The following is a 6,750-nucleotide window of genomic DNA, read 5'->3' as shown; positions in this document are numbered from 1 at the left end:
TCTCTCTCCCCCCCTATCTCCCTATCTCCCTCTCCCTCTCTTCCTCGCCTCTCTCACTCTTCCATACACTTAACACATCAATTTACTTCAAGTTATGTTTTTAGTTTCATCTGCTTCGGTTTAACATCTATTTTATTGAGCTAAAAAAAGTTATAAACAACATTTAAACAAATAAAATTTTTTTTGTCTTGTTGATTAATAATTAGGTAAAAAATAAAGGCAGAAAAGAATTAGAAAAAAGTTTGCATACGCAAGAACTATATAGAAATTTGAATTGAAAAACAAAAAAAAAAACATAAAAATATAAATAAAAATATTTGAATTTGCTTTTAGCCAAATGAAATAATCAAAAAAAATTAATTATGTAAATGTTGAAAAAAAAAACAAAAAAAAAACAAAAAGTGAGTTAAAAAATTGAGCACTTTCAGCCTGTCCCTAGTTATAAAAAGTAATAACCACAAAACTAAAGGTAAAGAACAAAACAAAAAACAGTTAAAACAGTAACAAAAATCATTTGAAAACATAAATAAATAAATAATAATTAATAGTTGTACAATATGGTTGAAACTACCACAGAAATCGCTCTACAAATGCCTCTAATACACACACACATGCACACGTGCACACATATACACTCACACACACACACACACACATATATTTAAATATGTATATAAGCAAAACAAAGAGCATTATGAATTAAACAGAAATTTTGAAAAGAATTTAGAATATTGATTGATTTTATTTATTACGCAAGTGGCGCCATCTAGAGCACGGCGGCGGCAGTTGTCACATGGCAAGCACTGCTTGTCGCCTGCTTGCAAGCAGACAGACATGCAGACGGCAGTGTGTTATCTTTTGAATTGCTTTGTCAACGGTCGTTAAAGTTCAACCAAGGTGTGTCCGCTTCATCGAATACCTCGCAAATATTGAAATCAGGATATATGCGCAACTTATAAAAAACTTTGCTCTGCTTGTAAGTATGTTTATTTCTACTTGTTAATGTTAATGGCATTGCTTTGATAGGTACCTGGCAGGTAAGTACATCATCATATGATCATATATATTAAGATTTAATGCCTTAAAGGTATGTATCATACAGTCCGTTTTTATATAAATGGCTATTCATGGGCTTTTGGTCCATTTACAGGTTATTCAATGGCCGAGCATACTCGCCCAGCCACATTCTCCGCTTCTCATCTTTCTTTTCTTTTCCCGCCCAGCCGCTTGCTTTTATTAATGGCTGAATGACAATGCATTTTTCTGTGGACTCTCTTGGGCTTTGTTTTACGCAAAATTTTCTCTTTGTTGCATAAGAGCGAACCTATTACCACGCCCCTCCCCCCTCTGCCCATATTGCCCTGCATCCCGCTAAAGACAAGTGAAAATATTTTGGCGCCGCTTTTATAACAACAAAGATCTGCCTACCCACCTCAACACCTGCCCACCTGTCCACCTGCCAACCCCTGCACCCCACAGCCGCTCACCCCCTCCCACTCCACTGACACTGACAATGACAGTTGTCTTTACACCCCCTCCCCCAACCCCTACTCCAGCCCCTCTGCCTGCCGCACTGCCCCTATCAGCGTAGCAGAGATTTGAGGCAATCGACGCTCATTTGCCTTCTGTCTTGACTCGACTCGGCTCGAGTCGCGTTCGCGTTTGCGTTTTTAATTAACGGCGCTTTTTTCCTATTGCTTCATGAAAGATTGCAAATGAAGTAATTATCAAAAAAATGAATAAAAGAAGCAGCAGAAGAGACCAAGCGACAAATTAAAAAAAAAACGGTCAAACATAAATGCCGAAGATGAGCAAAAGATATAAAACAACAACAACAACAACAGGTAACATAACTTCAGTTACGACGTAAGAAAAAATAACGGCATTTGATTCAGTTTTCAGCTAGAGTAGTTCCAGTTGTTGTTGTTGTATTGCTGAACGTTTTCCTTGGCGTGAAATGCGTTCATGGTCAAAGTGTCAAACGTGATGTAACGGTACTTTATTCACTGACCCCAAACGAAGAGGTAGAGTGAAGGAGAAAGAGAGAGAGAGAGAGAGAGAGTTAGTGAAAAAGAGGGAGAACGATAAAGAGACAAAGAGAGGATAGGGAACATTGAGAAAGGCAGTAGGAAAGATGAGTAGAGACAGAGAGAGAGAGAGAGAAGAAGCGACAGAGTTAGAAAAGGAGAACAGAGCAAAAGATGGAGGGTATGAGAGACATGGAGATAGGGGCACTCTGAAAGAGAATGAGACTATGAGAACAAATGGGAAGAAGCGTAAGAGATATATAGAAGCGGGGCAGCAGAGAGAGTGAGAGAGAAGGAGGAGTAAGACAGTAAGTGAGAGTGATCAATAGAAAGGGGAAGATAGACGAGCTTCATTCAGAATGAGGGTGATTGATACAAATACAATTGATCTATGATCGATTAATATCGCAATGTTATCGAAATGAGCTGGCAATAAGTTGCTCGAAGCTCTGCATAAGAGCGATTCTGCAACCTCAGCCCTGTCATCGAATATGCGCAACAATTCGAATCTGTCGAATCAGACAAATCACGAACAACTTGAACTACTTCGCATCAAGTAATCATAATTATGTAAAGATTCGTTATCTTCAATCATATCATTATGCAAACAACTTTAATTATAGCCGCCGTCATAAAACCTCTTGCAACACTGCTAGCAACAGCAACAGTGTTGCAAAAGTGCGACAGATCGTTGGGCATACTAGTCCAAAGTTCATACGAAAAGTGTGCATATTGGCAGCCCAAGACTTGAAAGTTTATATCTGAAAATAAATACAGCTGTGTTCACAAAAATAGTAGTGCGACTGCATAGTTATTATAATAGGATTAGCATTTGTCTTTATTAAGTGCGATTCTTGTTGGGCTCCAAGCTAGGGAACATGCGAGCTTCAGGGCTTGAGAAAGAAAGTCTCAAAATGTAGTCGTTCAAAAAAATAGTAGTGGCTACTAAAAAAGGGGGAAAATGTATTTAACTTTAATCCAATTGCATATATTAAGTTCTACACATGTCTTATGCTCTAATAGCTAGTTGTAAATGGATTATTTTTAATCACGCCTTGTCACCCGGCTTGATATGACTTCGAGCTTTTCTGAAACGCAAGGCGACTCGTACATACATATTTGTCTGACCTCAACTGTATATGCCTTCGCCTACTGGGATCGTGGCACATCCAGCTACCACATTCATAGAGCTGAAATCAGAAAGCTTTCTCAAGCTTAGCAAAGTCAACCTACTCGACCAGACAGAAGTATATTTGTTCAATGATAGTTGGAGTGAGCGGGTGTTGTGCAGTCGGCTACACCCGATGGCAGCATTCTTACTTATCTTCGTTCGATTACAATTCAAATTTTGATTTTCACACATTTCGGTGTATTGCCGCCGCCTCTGCCGCAACACCCGACGCGCGCCGCGCCGCCTCTTTATTTGCATACGAACGCTCGGCGCTTATTCGTTTAGTATTCGTACATTCATTTAGTATTCGTATATTTGTATTTGGGCTTTAGTAGCACTCGTTGCTGTTGTTGTAGGTATTTTTTTAAATTTTGTTTCTTGACACTTTCACTTTTCTCATTAAAATATGAGACCGGGCCGAGACTGGTTTTTTTTTCCAGCTGACAGGCAATATTACAATGCGTTAACGAATATACGAATGTGCGAATGTGAATCCGAATCTGACCCTATAACATATATAGAGACATGTCGTATGACATTTGACATATGTACATATCCCATAACTTTGTCTCTCTCTCTCTCGCTGTCAGTGAATACAGCTGACTTGTGGCTAACCAGTAAGCAGTATCTCTGTCTCTCTCTCTCTCTCTCTCTCTCTCTCTCTCTCTATAGTTGACCAGCAATTATCCATGTAATGTTTCTCTATATGTCTCACTCTCTCTCTCTCCTCATCATTCCCTACCTATCTGCCTCTCTCTCTCTCTCTTCCTGTCTTTCGGTTTCTCCTTTCAAGTATTTTGAGTATTCATATACATATCATTCATATATTCATGTATTCATATCATATCATCTACACGTAGAGGATATCTGCAAGTCGCGTTATCTTCATGAAAATACTTTGTTTTCGAATTGTGTCAATCTTTATGAGTGCTCGAAACCCAATCAATGCATCTCAACTCTTTGCTTCGAAAATGGACAGAAACCTGTTTCCATTTTCGATCTGAGACTCGATGAATTCTTTTTCGCTTCTGCTTCTTCCTCATCCTCTGCGGCTTCTCGTGCCTCTGCTTCTGGTCGCATCTTCCGAAAATGCAGTTTGTTCGCCCTTCATCCACGTATGTACACCTCTCCATATTACCCAGCTCATAATTATGGAGAATTCCAGTCGTGCCTGCAGTTTTTGGCAGTTTTGGGATACCCTGTGCCCAGCAGCAAATGGGGTATGATGATGCTAAACGTATGCATGTAACGAGTTTAGGTGATCTGTATTATACCTAGATTGTAGTTGAGTCTCTAGACTGAGACCTAGACTTGTTTTATTTTTGGCATAACTCGAAGACTCTTAGAGCTACGTACAGCAAATTTGGTATAGAGACGCTCATATAGTATATATACCTATTCAATAAATCCTTTCCTGGATAGACATTTGTGAGCCTGAAAAATGAAGCCACGTGAACAGTTTTCAGCTCAGTCGATGCATATCTAGCGGGACTTTAGGCCACTGACTGCAGGGTATTGTCAGTTCCAGTAAATGCAGTTAATTTCTTTTCAGATCTTCAAAAACTGGTTTTTCGAAACAGCACCGCGATAACGGTAAAGCTAAGGCAGCGCCAAAAAGCATTGTGGCCAAAACGTATTTTCCCAACTTTTCATGTTATTTCGCCTTTTTGTGGAAAATTGAAAAAGCATTTGCACGACATTTGGAGATTTTTTGTATTACACAATGGGATTTCGAAGAAACAAAGAGAGAGAGAGAGAGGGGGGGGGGGGGAGAGAGAGGAAGAGGGAGAGGAGGGAGCGACAACTTGCTGTCTGTTGTTTGCGAACTGGAATCGAGGCTAAAATGGTAACTGAAGCTGTAACTGCATCACGTTCAGTCACAAGTGTATGTGTGAGTGAGTGTGTGAGTGTGTGTGTAAATGGGTCAACAGCAGCCGAAACCGTCGCCACAAATTAATTTTTCGAACAGAAATCTAAAATTCCCCTTCCTACTTTATAGATTAGATTAATGATCGGAATGTGAGCTTAAGCAGCTTAATTAGCAGTTTATTCATTTGTCACGGTATTCACGAAGACTGAGTGAATGAATGAATGAATGCCCTTTGAACGTTTGATTGATCTGTGTCTAATGATGTGACTAAAGTTGGTTAATTCATAGATACTTAATCACTTATTCATTTATGCTTGAGCTTCCTTTGAATAGTTTGACTACGATTCATAATGATTCATTCATTCTTTGTCTTTATTTGGATTTTGATTCATATTCAAAGTATTTGCTTAGTTATCCATGTAAGTTCATTAGATTATCTGACTTTCTTATTCATTGTGGCATTCATTCATTCCCACACAGTATTCAAGTATTCATTTGCTTTTTATTTATCAATTCTTAGCTTGCATTCAGTCAGCATTCGAAGTATTCACTCCTATCTCATCTCGCTCATCTCTACAACTTCCTTCCTGCTATTCACGTGTTCATTCACTTCCTTGCGTATTCAAATTATTCACTCATTCGTTTATTTATTCAATCGCATTTGAGTTCATTTTTTTTTTTTGCTTCACTCTTTCTTTTTTCTTTCCCATTTCGGTTTTTTTTTTTGCGGCCAACTTTTGCAACAGCAGCATAACATAAAACAACAACAATAGCGACAACGACATTCGTTTGTTAACAAAATGCTTATTACAACATCGCCGATGACGCAGGGCTTTTTCTTCCACTGTCCAGCAGAAGCAGCAGCAGTAGCCGTCGTCGTCGTCGCTCTCTCTTTGTGTCGCTCTCTTTTGCTTTTATATACTCACTCACTCTCGCTCTCATTTATTTTGTTTGATTTGTGTGTGTGTGTGTTGTCTCTGCTGCAGCACTTTCGTTGCGCTTGCTCAGCTAACGGTAAAAATTTTGCACTGCCTGCGCTCACTTGCGCTTTCAAGCGGTCGACGGCGGCTGCGCTGCTGACGTTAACGCCTGAGCCTATGTTGGCTGAGATTAGCGCAGTTGTTACTACGTTTTGGGCTCTCGTGCTGCCGCTGCGCCACGACGCTGCTGCTGCGCTGCCACTGTGAGTTTTTGGGCTGCGTTTTTGAAATTGTTAGCATATTTTTACAGCTGGCCAAGACGCGCAGCCACAATTCGTTGACGTGCGTTCATGCCAAGCGGTCGTCGCTTGTCGCAGCTCCCAATAGTAACCAAAATCACACGGCAGTCGAGTGCGAACACTGAGCCCACCCCCCACACTCGCCAGCCTTAAAGCCCCGTCTCGCTCGCACCAGGGCTCGCGTGTGCTCAACGAAAGTAAAAGTGACAACAACAGCAACACCAACAGAAATTATCGAAAAAGAAATACGAAACAAAAAGCAACGACTGAGAAATTCTAACGGTTTTTAAAAAGCAAAGCAACGCTCGGAGCAGCGCTTATTACACAACTGCCATCCAAAAGTGAAGAAGAGAAGAAAAGGGCAAGCAAAAGCAGAAGCCAAAGCCGAAGCCGAAGTTTTTTTTATGTGCTTTCTTGTGTGATAATTAAAGCTCGTTTTTTTCATCGTCCGCTGCGTGAAAAT

Source organism: Drosophila hydei, unplaced genomic scaffold, assembly GCF_003285905.1.
Source record: "Drosophila hydei strain 15085-1641.00,03,60 unplaced genomic scaffold, DhydRS2 tig00000237-arrow-arrow-pilon, whole genome shotgun sequence".
NCBI classification, from domain to species: domain Eukaryota; kingdom Metazoa; phylum Arthropoda; class Insecta; order Diptera; family Drosophilidae; genus Drosophila; species Drosophila hydei.
Note: the sequence above shows the minus strand (reverse complement) of the source record.